Here is a 19,995-nt window from a genome sequence, read left to right as displayed (position 1 = left end):
AGATGAAAGAAATTGGGGCACTTTCTGACACTTCTGAATTTGTATGAACGTACGTTTGAGCATAAGAGTCTCAACTTTACTAATGCTGAACTGGTAGGAATTGGCTAAAATGAGGATGGTAAATATTCTTTCATCGTTTTTATTATTTCCATTAACTGTAGCATAACCCTTCCTCTCTCAACTTATCAGCTGGCTTAATTGCTATCGGTGTACCATATCCTAACACAAATGAATTGAGAAGGGTTCACTGCCACTTGTCTGGGAAAAAGATCTATAGATCTATGTCCTAATCTATGTGCTACAGTTGTTTAGAGAGTGTTAGCAAGTGAGGCGTGGGATTCAAAGAAGTATGGGAGGTTAAAATTACAAATTGGGATTTGATTTTCTAATGAGCTGTTGATTTTCACAATAATATAGACTCCATGGTATTGATCTGTTTACCCTTTGTAAAAATTGTGCTAACAGTGGACTTTTCCATCTGCAGATAATACTGAATGGCCAGCAGTGGCAGCGTTTCACCACAGAATTTCTCTGCCTTGCCGAGACTGAAGAAAAAAAAAAAAAGCAAGTCTTCCGGCATACGGCATCATTTGACCAATTTATATGGTAAGTAAAACTCACAATCATTCCTTTAGGCATTAAAAAGACGTTCACAGCTTTTGAATTTCCTCATTACCTTCTAGTGGGAGCCTGTGCCTGAATATAATTTCTGTCAATATGGAAGTAATATGGCTCACATTGTGTTGGTCATGATAGCTAACAAAAACTGACTGCCATCAACACTACTAAAGCCTGCTTTAGATCCTGGTGCTAGCAATGTTCCACTTGAGGAATTTGCTGCCTTTGAGTTTGAAATGCACTATCTCACTTTAGAACGATAGTGTTTCCTTCTCACAGAAGGAAGCTCATTTAACGTCTTCCCCTGCACTTTGTATGTTGGACTCTGATACTCAAGATGGATTGGTATAAAGGATAATCTCTATTTTTGTATCCCCATCCACTTTCAAAAAGGCCCCTATGCTTTGAGTGGTTCAGAGTCCTTTATCATTCCCCCTCCTACTTGCCTTACAAACACAGATAGTAACCTACTGCATACCTTCTGAAATCTCATCCTCCTGTGTGGTCAGCTTCCACAAGGACAATTGGTCCACTGGTGCTCTGAAGTCATAAAGCTAAACCAAGAATGTTGTCTGACCTGAGGGCCACTCTGTTGCCTAGCAAGCTGACATCATAAAGCAAAAACAAGATGTTGTCTGACATGAGGGCCACTCTGTTGCCTATTAATCAGTAGGATACATTCATCTTGGTAATTAAATGAGTAGTAGGGTAGACAGGATGCCCTACTACAAACTAAGATGTTAAGATGAAAGAAATTGGGCACTTTCTGAGACTTCTGAATTTGTATGAACGTACGTTTGAGCATAAGAGTCTCAACTTTACTATTGCTGAACTGGTAGGAATTGGCTAAAATGAGGATGGTAAATAATCTATTCATCGTTTTTATTATTTCCATTAACTGTAGCATAACCCTTCCTCTCTCAACTTATCAGCTGGCTTAATTGCTATCGGTGTACCATATCCTAACACAAATGAATTGAGAAGGGTTCACTGCCACTTGTCTGGGAAAAAGATCTATAGATCTATGTCCTAATGTATGTGCTACAGTTGTTTAGAGAGTGTTAGCAAGTGAGGCGTGGGATTCAAAGAAGTATGGGAGGTTAAAATTACAAATTGGGATTTGATTTTCTAATGAGCTGTTGATTTTCACAATAATATAGACTCCATGGTATTGATCTGTTTACCCTTTGTAAAAATTGTGCTAACAGTGGACTTTTCCATCTGCAGATAATACTGAATGGCCAGCAGTGGCAGCGTTTCACCACAGAATTTCTCTGCCTTGCCGAGACTGAAGAAAAAAAAAAAAAAGCAAGTCTTCCGGCATACGGCATCATTTGACCAATTTATATGGTAAGTAAAACTCACAATCATTCCTTTAGGCATTAAAAAGACGTTCACAGCTTTTGAATTTCCTCATTACCTTCTAGTGGGAGCCTGTGCCTGAATATAATTTCTGTCAATATGGAAGTAATATGGCTCACATTGTGTTGGTCATGATAGCTAACAAAAACTGACTGCCATCAACACTACTAAAGCCTGCTTTAGATCCTGGTGCTAGCAATGTTCCACTTGAGGAATTTGCTGCCTTTGAGTTTGAAATGCACTATCTCACTTTAGAACGATAGTGTTTCCTTCTCACAGAAGGAAGCTCATTTAACGTCTTCCCCTGCACTTTGTATGTTGGACTCTGATACTCAAGATGGATTGGTATAAAGGATAATCTCTATTTTTGTATCCCCATCCACTTTCAAAAAGGCCCCTATGCTTTGAGTGGTTCAGAGTCCTTTATCATTCCCCCTCCTACTTGCCTTACAAACACAGATAGTAACCTACTGCATACCTTCTGAAATCTCATCCTCCTGTGTGGTCAGCTTCCACAAGGACAATTGGTCCACTGGTGCTCTGAAGTAATAAAGCTAAACCAAGAATGTTGTCTGACCTGAGGGCCACTCTGTTGCCTAGCAAGCTGACATCATAAAGCAAAAACAAGATGTTGTCTGACATGAGGGCCACTCTGTTGCCTATTAATCAGTAGGATACATTCATCTTGGTAATTAAATGAGTAGTAGGGTAGACAGGATGCCCTACTACAAACTAAGATGTTAAGATGAAAGAAATTGGGCACTTTCTGAGACTTCTGAATTTGTATGAACGTACGTTTGAGCATAAGAGTCTCAACTTTACTATTGCTGAACTGGTAGGAATTGGCTAAAATGAGGATGGTAAATAATCTATTCATCGTTTTTATTATTTCCATTAACTGTAGCATAACCCTTCCTCTCTCAACTTATCAGCTGGCTTAATTGCTATCGGTGTACCATATCCTAACACAAATGAATTGAGAAGGGTTCACTGCCACTTGTCTGGGAAAAAGATCTATAGATCTATGTCCTAATGTATGTGCTACAGTTGTTTAGAGAGTGTTAGCAAGTGAGGCGTGGGATTCAAAGAAGTATGGGAGGTTAAAATTACAAATTGGGATTTGATTTTCTAATGAGCTGTTGATTTTCACAATAATATAGACTCCATGGTATTGATCTGTTTACCCTTTGTAAAAATTGTGCTAACAGTGGACTTTTCCATCTGCAGATTATACTGAATGGCCAGCAGTGGCAGCGTTTCACCACAGAATTTCTCTGCCTTGCCGAGACTGAAGAAAAAAAAAAAAAGCAAATCTTCCGGCATACTGCATCATTTGACCAATTTATATGGTAAGTAAAACTCACAATCATTCCTTTAGGCATTAAAAAGACGTTCACAGCTTTTGAATTTCCTCATTACCTTCTAGTGGGAGCCTGTGCCTGAATATAATTTCTGTCAATATGGAAGTAATAGGGCTCACATTGTGTTGGTCATGATAGTTAACAAAAACTGACTGCCTTCAACACTACTAAAGCCTGCTTTAGATCCTGATGCTAGCAATGTTCCACTTGGGGAATTTGCTGCATTTGAGTTTGAAATGCACTATCTCACTTTAGAACGATAGTGTTTACTTCTCACAGAGGGAAGCTCATTTAACGTCTTCCCCTGCACTTTGTATGATGGACTCTGATACTCAAGACGGATTGGTATTAAGGATAATCTCTATTTTTGTATCCCCATCCACTTTCAAAAAGGCCCCTATGCTTTGAGTGGTTCAGAGTCCTTTATCATTTCCCCTCCTACTTGCCTTACAAACACAGATAGTAACCTACTGCATACCTTCTGAAATCTCATCCTCCTGTGTGGTCAGCTTCCACAAGGACAATTGGTCCACTGGTGCTCTGACGTCATAAAGCTAAAGCAAGAATGTTGTCTGACCTGAGGGCCACTCTGTTGCCTAGCAAGCTGACATCATAAAGCAAAAACAAGATGTTGTCTGACATGAGGGCCACTCTGTTGCCTATTAATCAGTAGGATACATTCATCTTGGTAATTAAATGAGTAGTAGGGTAGACAGGATGCCCTACTACAAACTAAGATGTTAAGATGAAAGAAATTGAGGCACTTTCTGAGACTTCTGAATTTGTATGAACGTACGTTTGAGCATAAGAGTCTCAACTTTGCTAATGCTGAACTGGTAGGAATTGGCTAAAATGAGGATGGTAAATATTCTATTCATCGTTTTTATTATTTCCATTAACTGTAGCATAACCCTTCCTCTCTCAACTTATCAGCTGGCTTAATTGCTATCGGTGTACCATATTTTAACACAAATGAATTGAGAAGGGTTCACTGCCACTTGTCTGGCAAAAAGATCTATAGATCTATGTCCTAATGTATGTGCTACAGTTGTTTAGAGAGTGTTAGCAAGTGAGGCGTGGGATTCAAAGAAGTATGGGAGGTTAAAATTACAAATTGGGATTTGATTTTCTAATGAGCTGTTGATTTTCACAATAATATAGACTCCATGGTATTGATCTGTTTACCCTTTTACAAATTGTGCTAACAGTGGACTTTTCCATCTGCAGATTATACTGAATGGCCAGCAGTGGCAGCGTTTCACCACAGAATTTCTCTGCCTTGCCGAGACTGAAGAAAAAAAAAAAAAGCAAATCTTCCGGCATACGGCATCATTTGACCAATTTATATGGTAAGTAAAACTCACAATCATTCCTTTAGGCATTAAAAAGACGTTCACAGCTTTTGAATTTCCTCATTACCTTCTAGTGGGAGCCTGTGCCTGAATATATTTTCTTTCAATATAGAAGTAATATGGATCACATTGTGTTGGTCATGATAGCTAACAAAAACTGACTGCCTTCAACACTACTAAAGCCTGATTTAGATCCTAGTGCTAGAATGTTCCACTTGGGGAATTTGCTGCCTTTGAGTTTGAAATGCACTATCTCACTTGAGAACGATAGTGTTTCCTTCTCACAGAAGGAAGCTCATTTAACGTCTTCCCCTGCACTTTGTATGTTGGACTCTGATACTCAAGATGGATTGGTATTAAGGATAATCTCTATTTTTGTATCCCCATCCACTTTCAAAAAGGCCCCTATGCTTTGAGTGGTTCAGAGTCCTTTATCATTCCCCCTCCTACTTGCCTTACAAACACAGATAGTAACCTACTGCATACCTTCTGAAATCTCATCCTCCTGTGTGGTCAGCTTCCACAAGGACAATTGGTCCACTGGTGCTCTGACGTCATAAAGCTAAAGCAAGAATGTTGTCTGACCTGAGGGCCACTCTGTTGCCTAGCAAGCTGACATCATAAAGCAAAAACAAGATGTTGTCTGACATGAGGGCCACTCTGTTGCCTATTAATCAGTAGGATACATTCATCTTGGTAATTAAATGAGTAGTAGGGTAGACAGGATGCCCTACTACAAACTAAGATGTTAAGATGAAAGAAATTGGGGCACTTTCTGAGACTTCTGAATTTGTATGAACGTACGTTTGAGCATAAGAGTCTCAACTTTACTATTGCTGAACTGGTAGGACTTGGCTAAAATGAGGATGGTAAATAATCTATTCATCGTTTTTATTATTTCCATTAACTGTAGCATAACCCTTCCTCTCTCAACTTATCAGCTGGCTTAATTGCTATCGGTGTACCATATCCTAACACAAATGAATTGAGAAGGGTTCACTGCCACTTGTCTGGCAAAAAGATCTATAGATCTATGTCCTAATGTATGTGCTACAGTTGTTTAGAGAGTGTTAGCAAGTGAGGCGTGGGATTCAAAGAAGTATGGGAGGTTGAAATTACAAATTGGGATTTGATTTTCTAATGAGCTGTTGATTTTCACAATAATATAGACTCCATAGTATTGATCTGTTTACCCTTTGTAAAAATGGTACTAACAGTGGACTTTTCCATCTGCAGATTATACTGAATGGCCAGCAGTGGCAGCGTTTCACCACAGAATTTCTCTGCCTTGCCGAGACTGAAGAAAAAAAAAAAGCAAATCTTCCGGCATACGGCATCATTTGACCAATTTATATGGTAAGTAAACCTCACAATCATTCCTTTAGGCATTAAAAAGACGTTCACAGCTTTTGAATTTCCTCATTACCTTCTAGTGGGAGCCTATGCCTGAATATAATTTCTGTCAATATGGAAGTAATATGGCTCACATTGTGTTGGTCATGATAGCAAACAAAAACTGACTGCCTTCAACACTACTAAAGCCTGCTTTAGATCCTAGTGCTAGCAATGTTCCACTTGAGGAATTTGCTGCCTTTGAGTTTGAAATGCACTATCTCACTTGAGAACGATAGTGTTTCCTTCTCACAGAAGGAAGCTCATTTAACGTCTTCCCCTGCACTTTGTATGTTGGACTCTGATACTCAAGATGGATTGGTATTAAGGATAATCTCTATTTTTGTATCCCCATCCACTTTCAAAAAGGCCCCTATGCTTTGAGTGGTTCATAGTCCTTTACCATTCCCCCTCCTACTTGCCTTACAAACACAGATAGTAACCTACTGCATACCTTCTGAAATCTCATCCTCCTGTGTGGTCAGCTTCCACAAGGACAATTGGTCCACTGGTGCTCTGACGTCATAAAGCTAAAGCAAGAATGTTGTCTGACCTGAGTCCCACTCTGTTGCCTAGCAAGCTGACATCATAAAGCAAAAAGAAGATGTTGTCTGACATGAGGGCCACTCTGTTGCCTATTAATCAGTAGGATACATTCATCTTGGTAATTAAATGAGTAGTAGGGTAGACAGGATGCCCTACTACAAACTAAGATGTTAAGATGAAAGAAATTGGGGCACTTTCTGAGACTTCTGAATTTGTATGAACGTACGTTTGAGCATAAGAGTCTCAACTTTACTATTGCTGAACTGGTAGGACTTGGCTAAAATGAGGATGGTAAATAATCTATTCATCGTTTTTATTATTTCCATTAACTGTAGCATAACCCTTCCTCTCTCAACTTATCAGCTGGCTTAATTGCTATCGGTGTACCATATTTTAACACAAATGAATTGAGAAGGGTTCACTGCCACTTGTCTGGCAAAAAGATCTATAGATCTATGTCCTAATGTATGTGCTACAGTTGTTTAGAGAGTGTTAGCAAGTGAGGCGTGGGATTCAAAGAAGTATGGGAGGTTAAAATTACACATTGGGATTTGATTTTCTAATGAGCTGTTGATTTTCACAATAATATAGACTCCATGGTATTGATCTGTTTACCCTTTTAAAAATTGTGCTAACAGTGGACTTTTCCATCTGTAGATTATACTGAATGGCCAGCAGTGGCAGCGTTTCACCACAGAATTTCTCTGCCTTGCCGAGACTGAAGAAAAAAAAAAAAGCAAATCTTCCGGCATACGGCATCATTTGACCAATTTATATGGTAAGTAAAACTCACAATCATTCCTTTAGGCATTAAAAAGACGTTCACAGCTTTTGAATTTCCTCATTACCTTCTAGTGGGAGCCTGTGCCTGAATATATTTTCTTTCAATATAGAAGTAATATGGATCACATTGTGTTGGTCATGATAGCTAACAAAAACTGACTGCCTTCAACACTACTAAAGCCTGCTTTAGATCCTAGTGCTAGCAATGTTCCACTTGGGGAATTTGCTGCCTTTGAGTTTGAAATGCACTATCTCACTTGAGAACGATAGTGTTTCCTTCTCACAGAAGGAAGCTCATTTAACGTCTTCCCCTGCACTTTGTATGTTGGACTCTGATACTCAAGATGGATTGGTATTAAGGATAATCTCTATTTTTGTATCCCCATCCACTTTCAAAAAGGCCCCTATGCTTTGAGTGGTTCAGAGTCCTTTATCATTCCCCCTCCTACTTGCCTTACAAACACAGATAGTAACCTACTGCATACCTTCTGAAATCTCATCCTCCTGTGTGGTCAGCTTCCACAAGGACAATTGGTCCACTGGTGCTCTGACGTCATAAAGCTAAAGCAAGAATGTTGTCTGACCTGAGGGCCACTCTGTTGCCTAGCAAGCTGACATCATAAAGCAAAAACAAGATGTTGTCTGACATGAGGGCCACTCTGTTGCCTATTAATCAGTAGGATACATTCATCTTGGTAATTAAATGAGTAGTAGGGTAGACAGGATGCCCTACTACAAACTAAGATGTTAAGATGAAAGAAATTGGGCACTTTCTGAGACTTCTGAATTTGTATGAACGTACGTTTGAGCATAAGAGTCTCAACTTTACTATTGCTGAACTGGTAGGAATTGGCTAAAATGAGGATGGTAAATAATCTATTCATCGTTTTTATTATTTCCATTAACTGTAGCATAACCCTTCCTCTCTCAACTTATCAGCTGGCTTAATTGCTATCGGTGTACCATATCCTAACACAAATGAATTGAGAAGGGTTCACTGCCACTTGTCTGGCAAAAAGATCTATAGATCTATGTCCTAATGTATGTGCTACAGTTGTTTAGAGAGTGTTAGCAAGTGAGGCGTGGGATTCAAAGAAGTATGGGAGGTTAAAATTACAAATTGGGATTTGATTTTCTAATGAGCTGTTGATTTTCACAATAATATAGACTCCATAGTATTGATCTGTTTACCCTTTGTAAAAATGGTACTAACAGTGGACTTTTCCATCTGCAGATTATACTGAATGGCCAGCAGTGGCAGCGTTTCACCACAGAATTTCTCTGCCTTGCCGAGACTGAAGAAAAAAAAAAAAGCAAATCTTCCGGCATACGGCATCATTTGACCAATTTATATGGTAAGTAAACCTCACAATCATTCCTTTAGGCATTAAAAAGACGTTCACAGCTTTTGAATTTCCTCATTACCTTCTAGTGGGAGCCTATGCCTGAATATAATTTCTGTCAATATGGAAGTAATATGGCTCACATTGTGTTGGTCATGATAGCAAACAAAAACTGACTGCCTTCAACACTACTAAAGCCTGCTTTAGATCCTAGTGCTAGCAATGTTCCACTTGAGGAATTTGCTGCCTTTGAGTTTGAAATGCACTATCTCACTTGAGAACGATAGTGTTTCCTTCTCACAGAAGGAAGCTCATTTAACGTCTTCCCCTGCACTTTGTATGTTGGACTCTGATACTCAAGATGGATTGGTATTAAGGATAATCTCTATTTTTGTATCCCCATCCACTTTCAAAAAGGCCCCTATGCTTTGAGTGGTTCATAGTCCTTTACCATTCCCCCTCCTACTTGCCTTACAAACACAGATAGTAACCTACTGCATACCTTCTGAAATCTCATCCTCCTGTGTGGTCAGCTTCCACAAGGACAATTGGTCCACTGGTGCTCTGACGTCATAAAGCTAAAGCAAGAATGTTGTCTGACCTGAGTCCCACTCTGTTGCCTAGCAAGCTGACATCATAAAGCAAAAAGAAGATGTTGTCTGACATGAGGGCCACTCTGTTGCCTATTAATCAGTAGGATACATTCATCTTGGTAATTAAATGAGTAGTAGGGTAGACAGGATGCCCTACTACAAACTAAGATGTTAAGATGAAAGAAATTGGGGCACTTTCTGAGACTTCTGAATTTGTATGAACGTACGTTTGAGCATAAGAGTCTCAACTTTACTATTGCTGAACTGGTAGGACTTGGCTAAAATGAGGATGGTAAATAATCTATTCATCGTTTTTATTATTTCCATTAACTGTAGCATAACCCTTCCTCTCTCAACTTATCAGCTGTCTTAATTGCTATCGGTGTACCATATTTTAACACAAATGAATTGAGAAGGGTTCACTGCCACTTGTCTGGCAAAAAGATCTATAGATCTATGTCCTAATGTATGTGCTACAGTTGTTTAGAGAGTGTTAGCAAGTGAGGCGTGGGATTCAAAGAAGTATGGGAGGTTAAAATTACAAATTGGGATTTGATTTTCTAATGAGCTGTTGATTTTCACAATAATATAGACTCCATGGTATTGATCTGTTTACCCTTTTAAAAATTGTGCTAACAGTGGACTTTTCCATCTGCAGATTATACTGAATGGCCAGCAGTGGCAGCGTTTCACCACAGAATTTCTCTGCCTTGCCGAGACTGAAGAAAAAAAAAAAAAGCAAATCTTCCGGCATACGGCATCATTTGACCAATTTATATGGTAAGTAAAACTCACAATCATTCCTTTAGGCATTAAAAAGACGTTCACAGCTTTTGAATTTCCTCATTACCTTCTAGTGGGAGCCTGTGCCTGAATATATTTTCTTTCAATATAGAAGTAATATGGATCACATTGTGTTGGTCATGATAGCTAACAAAAACTGACTGCCTTCAACACTACTAAAGCCTGCTTTAGATCCTAGTGCTAGCAATGTTCCACTTGGGGAATTTGCTGCCTTTGAGTTTGAAATGCACTATCTCACTTGAGAACGATAGTGTTTCCTTCTCACAGAAGGAAGCTCATTTAACGTCTTCCCCTGCACTTTGTATGTTGGACTCTGATACTCAAGATGGATTGGTATTAAGGATAATCTCTATTTTTGTATCCCCATCCACTTTCAAAAAGGCCCCTATGCTTTGAGTGGTTCAGAGTCCTTTATCATTCCCCCTCCTACTTGCCTTACAAACACAGATAGTAACCTACTGCATACCTTCTGAAATCTCATCCTCCTGTGTGGTCAGCTTCCACAAGGACAATTGGTCCACTGGTGCTCTGACGTCATAAAGCTAAAGCAAGAATGTTGTCTGACCTGAGGGCCACTCTGTTGCCTAGCAAGCTGACATCATAAAGCAAAAACAAGATGTTGTCTGACATGAGGGCCACTCTGTTGCCTATTAATCAGTAGGATACATTCATCTTGGTAATTAAATGAGTAGTAGGGTAGACAGGATGCCCTACTACAAACTAAGATGTTAGGATGAAAGAAATTGGGCACTTTCTGAGACTTCTGAATTTGTATGAACGTACGTTTGAGCATAAGAGTCTCAACTTTACTATTGCTGAACTGGTAGGAATGGGCTAAAATGAGGATGGTAAATAATCTATTCATCGTTTTTATTATTTCCATTAACTGTAGCATAACCCTTCCTCTCTCAACTTATCAGCTGGCTTAATTGCTATCGGTGTACCATATCCTAACACAAATGAATTGAGAAGGGTTCACTGCCACTTGTCTGGCAAAAAGATCTATAGATCTATGTCCTAATGTATGTGCTACAGTTGTTTAGAGAGTGTTAGCAAGTGAGGCGTGGGATTCAAAGAAGTATGGGAGGTTAAAATTACAAATTGGGATTTGATTTTCTAATGAGCTGTTGATTTTCACAATAATATAGACTCCATAGTATTGATCTGTTTACCCTTTGTAAAAATGGTACTAACAGTGGACTTTTCCATCTGCAGATTATACTGAATGGCCAGCAGTGGCAGCGTTTCACCACAGAATTTCTCTGCCTTGCCGAGACTGAAGAAAAAAAAAAAAGCAAATCTTCCGGCATACGGCATCATTTGACCAATTTATATGGTAAGTAAACCTCACAATCATTCCTTTAGGCATTAAAAAGACGTTCACAGCTTTTGAATTTCCTCATTACCTTCTAGTGGGAGCCTATGCCTGAATATAATTTCTGTCAATATGGAAGTAATATGGCTCACATTGTGTTGGTCATGATAGCAAACAAAAACTGACTGCCTTCAACACTACTAAAGCCTGCTTTAGATCCTAGTGCTAGCAATGTTCCACTTGAGGACTTTGCTGCCTTTGAGTTTGAAATGCACTATCTCACTTGAGAACGATAGTGTTTCCTTCTCACAGAAGGAATCTCATTTAACGTCTTCCCCTGCACTTTGTATGTTGGACTCTGATACTCAAGATGGATTGGTATTAAGGATAATCTCTATTTTTGTATCCCCATCCATTTTCAAAAAGGCTCCTATGCTTTGAGTGGTTCATAGTCCTTTACCATTCCCCCTCCTACTTGCCTTACAAACACAGATAGTAACCTACTGCATACCTTCTGAAATCTCATCCTCCTGTGTGGTCAGCTTCCACAAGGACAATTGGTCCACTGGTGCTCTGACGTCATAAAGCTAAAGCAAGAATGTTGTCTGACCTGAGTCCCACTCTGTTGCCTAGCAAGCTGACATCATAAAGCAAAAACAAGATGTTGTCTGACATGAGGGCCACTCTGTTGCCTATTAATCAGTAGGATACATTCATCTTGGTAATTAAATGAGTAGTAGGGTAGACAGGATGCCCTACTACAAACTAAGATGTTAAGATGAAAGAAATTGGGCACTTTCTGAGACTTCTGAATTCGTATGAACGTACGTTTGAGCATAAGAGTCTCAACTTTACTATTGCTGAACTGGTAGGAATTGGCTAAAATGAGGATGGTAAATAATCTATTCATCGTTTTTATTATTTCCATTAACTGTAGCATAACCCTTCCTCTCTCAACTTATCAGCTGGCTTAATTGCTATCGGTGTACCATATCCTAACACAAATGAATTGAGAAGGGTTCACTGCCACTTGTCTGGCAAAAAGATCTATAGATCTATGTCCTAATGTATGTGCTACAGTTGTTTAGAGAGTGTTAGCAAGTGAGGCGTGGGATTCAAAGAAGTATGGGAGGTTAAAATTACAAATTGGGATTTGATTTTCTAATGAGCTGTTGATTTTCACAATAATATAGACTCCATAGTATTGATCTGTTTACCCTTTGTAAAAATGGTACTAACAGTGGACTTTTCCATCTGCAGATTATACTGAATGGCCAGCAGTGGCAGCGTTTCACCACAGAATTTCTCTGCCTTGCCGAGACTGAAGAAAAAAAAAAAGCAAATCTTCCGGCATACGGCATCATTTGACCAATTTATATGGTAAGTAAACCTCACAATCATTCCTTTAGGCATTAAAAAGACGTTCACAGCTTTTGAATTTCCTCATTACCTTCTAGTGGGAGCCTATGCCTGAATATAATTTCTGTCAATATGGAAGTAATATGGCTCACATTGTGTTGGTCATGATAGCAAACAAAAACTGACTGCCTTCAACACTACTAAAGCCTGCTTTAGATCCTAGTGCTAGCAATGTTCCACTTGAGGAATTTGCTGCCTTTGAGTTTGAAATGCACTATCTCACTTGAGAACGATAGTGTTTCCTTCTCACAGAAGGAAGCTCATTTAACGTCTTCCCCTGCACTTTGTATGTTGGACTCTGATACTCAAGATGGATTGGTATTAAGGATAATCTCTATTTTTGTATCCCCATCCACTTTCAAAAAGGCCCCTATGCTTTGAGTGGTTCAGAGTCCTTTATCATTCCCCCTCCTACTTGCCTTACAAACACAGATAGTAACCTACTGCATACCTTCTGAAATCTCATCCTCCTGTGTGGTCAGCTTCCACAAGGACAATTGGTCCACTGGTGCTCTGACGTCATAAAGCTAAAGCAAGAATGTTGTCTGACCTGAGGGCCACTCTGTTGCCTAGCAAGCTGACATCATAAAGCAAAAACAAGATGTTGTCTGACATGAGGGCCACTCTGTTGCCTATTAATCAGTAGGATACATTCATCTTGGTAATTAAATGAGTAGTAGGGTAGACAGGATGCCCTACTACAAACTAAGATGTTAAGATGAAAGAAATTGGGCACTTTCTGAGACTTCTGAATTTGTATGAACGTACGTTTGAGCATAAGAGTCTCAACTTTACTATTGCTGAACTGGTAGGAATTGGCTAAAATGAGGATGGTAAATAATCTATTCATCGTTTTTATTATTTCCATTAACTGTAGCATAACCCTTCCTCTCTCAACTTATCAGCTGGCTTAATTGCTATCGGTGTACCATATTTTAACACAAATGAATTGAGAAGGGTTCACTGCCACTTGTCTGGCAAAAAGATCTATAGATCTATGTCCTAATGTATGTGCTACAGTTGTTTAGAGAGTGTTAGCAAGTGAGGCGTGGGATTCAAAGAAGTATGGGAGGTTAAAATTACAAATTGGGATTTGATTTTCTAATGAGCTGTTGATTTTCACAATAATATAGACTCCATGGTATTGCTCTGTTTACCCTTTGTAAAAATTGTGCTAACAGTGGACTTTTCCATCTGCAGATAATACTGAATGGCCAGCAGTGGCAGCGTTTCACCACAGAATTTCTCTGCCTTGCCGAGACTGAAGAAAAAAAAAAAAGCAAGTCTTCCGGCATACGGCATCATTTGACCAATTTATATGGTAAGTAAAACTCACAATCATTCCTTTAGGCATTAAAAAGACGTTCACAGCTTTTGATTTTCCTCATTACCTTCTAGTGGGAGCCTGTGCCTGAATATAATTTCTGTCAATATGGAAGTAATATGGCTCACATTGTGTTGGTCATGATAGCTAACAAAAACTGACTGCCATCAACACTACTAAAGCCTGCTTTAGATCCTGGTGCTAGCAATGTTCCACTTGAGGAATTTGCTGCCTTTGAGTTTGAAATGCACTATCTCACTTTAGAACGATAGTGTTTCCTTCTCACAGAAGGAAGCTCATTTAACGTCTTCCCCTGCACTTTGTATGTTGGACTCTGATACTCAAGATGGATTGGTATAAAGGATAATCTCTATTTTTGTATCCCCATCCACTTTCAAAAAGGCCCCTATGCTTTGAGTGGTTCAGAGTCCTTTATCATTCCCCCTCCTACTTGCCTTACAAACACAGATAGTAACCTACTGCATACCTTCTGAAATCTCATCCTCCTGTGTGGTCAGCTTCCACAAGGACAATTGGTCCACTGGTGCTCTGAAGTCATAAAGCTAAACCAAGAATGTTGTCTGACCTGAGGGCCACTCTGTTGCCTAGCAAGCTGACATCATAAAGCAAAAACAAGATGTTGTCTGACAAGAGGGCCACTCTGTTGCCTATTAATCAGTAGGATACATTCATCTTGGTAATTAAATGAGTAGTAGGGTAGACAGGATGCCCTACTACAAACTAAGATGTTAAGATGAAAGAAATTGGGCACTTTCTGAGACTTCTGAATTTGTATGAACGTACGTTTGAGCATAAGAGTCTCAACTTTACTATTGCTGAACTGGTAGGAATTGGCTAAAATGAGGATGGTAAATAATCTATTCATCGTTTTTATTATTTCCATTAACTGTAGCATAACCCTTCCTCTCTCAACTTACCAGCTGGCTTAATTGCTATCGGTGTACCATATCCTAACATAAATGAATTGAAAAGGGTTCACTGCCACTTGTCTGGCAAAAAGATCTATAGATCTATGTCCTAATGTATGTGCTACAGCTGTTTAGAGAGTGTTAGCAAGTGAGGCGTGGGATTCAAAGAAGTATGGGAGGTTAAAATTACAAATTGGGATTTGATTTTCTAATGAGCTGTTGATTTTCACAATAATATAGACTCCATGGTATTGCTCTGTTTACCCTTTGTAAAAATTGTGCTAACAGTGGACTTTTCCATCTGCAGATAATACTGAATGGCCAGCAGTGGCAGCGTTTCACCACAGAATTTCTCTGCCTTGCCGAGACTGAAGAAAAAAAAAAAAGCAAGTCTTCCGGCATACGGCATCATTTGACCAATTTATATGGTAAGTAAAACTCACAATCATTCCTTTAGGCATTAAAAAGACGTTCACAGCTTTTGATTTTCCTCATTACCTTCTAGTGGGAGCCTGTGCCTGAATATAATTTCTGTCAATATGGAAGTAATATGGCTCACATTGTGTTGGTCATGATAGCTAACAAAAACTGACTGCCATCAACACTACTAAAGCCTGCTTTAGATCCTGGTGCTAGCAATGTTCCACTTGAAGAATTTGCTGCCTTTGAGTTTGAAATGCACTATCTCACTTTAGAACGATAGTGTTTCCTTCTCACAGAAGGAAGCTCATTTAACGTCTTCCCCTGCACTTTGTATGTTGGACTCTGATACTCAAGATGGATTGGTATAAAGGATAATCTCTATTTTTGTATCCCCATCCACTTTCAAAAAGGCCCCTATGCTTTGAGTGGTTCAGAGTCCTTTATCATTCCCCCTCCTACTTGCCTTACAAACACAGATAGTAACCTACTGCATACCTTCTGAAATCTCATCCTCCTGTGTGGTCAGCTTCCACAAGGACAATTGGTCCACTGGTGCTCTGAAGTCATAAAGCTAAACCAAGAATGTTGTCTGACCTGAGGGCCACTCTGTTGCCTAGCAAGCTGACATCATAAAGCAAAAACAAGATGTTGTCTGACAAGAGGGCCACTCTGTTGCCTATTAATCAGTAGGATACATTCATCTTGGTAATTAAATGAGTAGTAGGGTAGACAGGATGCCCTACTACAAACTAAGATGTTAAGATGAAAGAAATTGGGCACTTTCTGAGACTTCTGAATTTGTATGAACGTACGTTTGAGCATAAGAGTCTCAACTTTACTATTGCTGAACTGGTAGGAATTGGCTAAAATGAGGATGGTAAATAATCTATTCATCGTTTTTATTATTTCCATTAACTGTAGCATAACCCTTCCTCTCTCAACTTATCAGCTGGCTTAATTGCTATCGGTGTACCATATCCTAACACAAATGAATTGAGAAGGGTTCACTGCCACTTGTCTGGCAAAAAGATCTATAGATCTATGTCCTAATGTATGTGCTACAGTTGTTTAGAGAGTGTTAGCAAGTGAGGCGTGGGATTCAAAGAAGTATGGGAGGTTAAAATTACAAATTGGGATTTGATTTTCTAATGAGCTGTTGATTTTCACAATAATATAGACTCCATAGTATTGATCTGTTTACCCTTTGTAAAAATGGTACTAACAGTGGACTTTTCCATCTGCAGATTATACTGAATGGCCAGCAGTGGCAGCGTTTCACCACAGAATTTCTCTGCCTTGCCGAGACTGAAGAAAAAAAAAAAAGCAAATCTTCCGGCATACGGCATCATTTGACCAATTTATATGGTAAGTAAAACTCACAATCATTCCTTTAGGCATTAAAAAGACGTTCACAGCTTTTGAATTTCCTCATTACCTTCTAGTGGGAGCCTGTGCCTGAATATAATTTCTGTCAATATGGAAGTAATATGGCTCACATTGTGTTGGTCATGATAGCTAACAAAAACTGACTGCCATCAACACTACTAAAGCCTGCTTTAGATCCTGGTGCTAGCAATGTTCCACTTGAGGAATTTGCTGCCTTTGAGTTTGAAATGCACTATCTCACTTTAGAACGATAGTGTTTCCTTCTCACAGAAGGAAGCTCATTTAACGTCTTCCCCTGCACTTTGTATGTTGGACTCTGATACTCAAGATGGATTGGTATAAAGGATAATCTCTATGTTTGTATCCCCATCCACTTTCAAAAAGGCCCCTATGCTTTGAGTGGTTCAGAGTCCTTTATCATTCCCCCTCCTACTTGCCTTACAAACACAGATAGTAACCTACTGCATACCTTCTGAAATCTCATCCTCCTGTGTGGTCAGCTTCCACAAGGACAATTGGTCCACTGGTGCTCTGAAGTCATAAAGCTAAACCAAGAATGTTGTCTGACCTGAGGGCCACTCTGTTGCCTAGCAAGCTGACATCATAAAGCAAAAACAAGATGTTGTCTGACATGAGGGCCACTCTGTTGCCTATTAATCAGTAGGATACATTCATCTTGGTAATTAAATGAGTAGTAGGGTAGACAGGATGCCCTACTACAAACTAAGATGTTAAGATGAAAGAAATTGGGCACTTTCAGAGACTTCTGAATTTGTATGAACGTACGTTTGAGCATAAGAGTCTCAACTTTACTATTGCTGAACTGGTAGGAATTGGCTAAAATGAGGATGGTAAATAATCTATTCATCGTTTTTATTATTTCCATTAACTGTAGCATAACCCTTCCTCTCTCAACTTATCAGCTGGCTTAATTGCTATCGGTGTACCATATCCTAACACAAATGAATTGAAAAGGGTTCACTGCCACTTGTCTGGCAAAAAGATCTATAGATCTATGTCCTAATGTATGTGCTACAGTTGTTTAGAGAGTGTTAGCAAGTGAGGCGTGGGATTCAAAGAAGTATGGGAGGTTAAAATTACAAATTGGGATTTGATTTTCTAATGAGCTGTTGATTTTCACAATAATATAGACTCCATGGTATTGATCTGTTTACCCTTTTAAAAATTGTGCTAACAGTGGACTTTTCCATCTGCAGATTATACTGAATGGCCAGCAGTGGCAGCGTTTCACCACAGAATTTCTCTGCCTTGCCGAGACTGAAGAAAAAAAAAAAAAAGCAAATCTTCCGGCATACGGCATCATTTGACCAATTTATATGGTAAGTAAAACTCACAATCATTCCTTTAGGCATTAAAAAGACGTTCACAGCTTTTGAATTTCCTCATTACCTTCTAGTGGGAGCCTGTGCCTGAATATATTTTCTTTCAATATAGAAGTAATATGGATCACATTGTGTTGGTCATGATAGCTAACAAAAACTGACTGCCTTCAACACTACTAAAGCCTGCTTTAGATCCTAGTGCTAGCAATGTTCCACTTGGGGAATTTGCTGCCTTTGAGTTTGAAATGCACTATCTCACTTTAGAACGATAGTGTTTCCTTCTCACAGAAGGAAGCTCATTTAACGTCTTCCCCTGCACTTTGTATGTTGGACTCTGATACTCAAGATGGATTGGTATTAAGGATAATCTCTATTTTTGTATCCCCATCCACTTTCAAAAAGGCCCCTATGCTTGGAGTGGTTCAGAGTCCTTTATCATTCCCCCTCCTACTTGCCTTACAAACACAGATAGTAACCTACTGCATACCTTCTGAAATCTCATCCTCCTGTGTGGTCAGCTTCCACAAGGACAATTGGTCCACTGGTGCTCTGACGTCATAAAGCTAAAGCAAGAATGTTGTCTGACCTGAGGGCCACTCTGTTGCCTAGCAAGCTGACATCATAAAGCAAAAACAAGATGTTGTCTGACATGAGGGCCACTCTGTTGCCTATTAATCAGTAGGATACATTCATCTTGGTAATTAAATGAGTAGTAGGGTAGACAGGATGCCCTACTACAAACTAAGATGTTAAGATGAAAGAAATTGGGGCACTTTCTGAGACTTCTGAATTTGTATGAACGTACGTTTGAGCATAAGAGTCTCAACTTTACTATTGCTGAACTGGTAGGACTTGGCTAAAATGAGGATGGTAAATATTCTATTCATCGTTTTTATTATTTCCATTAACTGTAGCATAACCCTTCCTCTCTCAACTTACCAGCTGGCTTAATTGCTATCGGTGTACCATATCCTAACATAAATGAATTGAAAAGGGTTCACTGCCACTTGTCTGGCAAAAAGATCTATAGATCTATGTCCTAATGTATGTGCTACAGCTGTTTAGAGAGTGTTAGCAAGTGAGGCGTGGGATTCAAAGAAGTATGGGAGGTTAAAATTACAAATTGGGATTTGATTTTCTAATGAGCTGTTGATTTTCACAATAATATAGACTCCATGGTATTGATCTGTTTACCCTTTGTAAAAATTGTGCTAACAGTGGACTTTTCCATCTGCAGATTATACTGAATGGCCAGCAGTGGCAGCGTTTCACCACAGAATTTCTCTGCCTTGCCGAGACTGAAGAAAAAAAAAAAAAAAAGCAAGTCTTCCGGCATACGGCATCATTTGACCAATTTATATGGTAAGTAAAACTCACAATCATTCCTTTAGGCATTAAAAAGACGTTCACAGCTTTTGAATTTCCTCATTATCTTCTAGTGGGAGCCTGTGCCTGAATATAATTTCTGTCAATATGGAAGTAATAGGGCTCACATTGTGTTGGTCATGATAGTTAACAAAAACTGACTGCCTTCAACACTACTAAAGCCTGCTTTAGATCCTGGTGCTAGCAATGTTCCACTTGGGGAATTTGCTGCATTTGAGTTTGAAATGCACTATCTCACTTTAGAACGATAGTGTTTACTTCTCACAGAGGGAAGCTCATTTAACGTCTTCCCCTGCACTTTGTATGATGGACTCTG

The 19,995-nt window shown here is 39.2% G+C and overlaps 1 long non-coding RNA gene across 1 annotated transcript; it reads left to right on the top strand.

The window, feature by feature from the left end:
* Nucleotides 1–484: 484 nt before the first annotated feature.
* LOC147697806 (uncharacterized) lies at nt 485–19,655 on the top strand. The gene is made up of 15 exons (XR_015299162.1): nt 485–606; nt 1,846–1,968; nt 3,208–3,329; nt 4,569–4,690; nt 5,930–6,049; nt 7,289–7,409; nt 8,649–8,769; nt 10,009–10,130; nt 11,370–11,490; nt 12,730–12,849; nt 14,089–14,209; nt 15,449–15,569; nt 16,809–16,929; nt 18,168–18,290; nt 19,531–19,655. It is a non-coding gene; the product is annotated as an uncharacterized LOC147697806 (long non-coding RNA).
* The last annotated feature ends 340 nt before the right edge of the window (nt 19,656–19,995 follow it).

The sequence above is a fragment of the Lissotriton vulgaris genome, chromosome 8 (genome assembly GCF_964263255.1).
Source record: "Lissotriton vulgaris chromosome 8, aLisVul1.2, whole genome shotgun sequence".
NCBI lineage: Eukaryota > Metazoa > Chordata > Amphibia > Caudata > Salamandridae > Lissotriton > Lissotriton vulgaris.
Note: the sequence above shows the minus strand (reverse complement) of the source record. Positions and strands in the feature narration are given on the sequence as shown.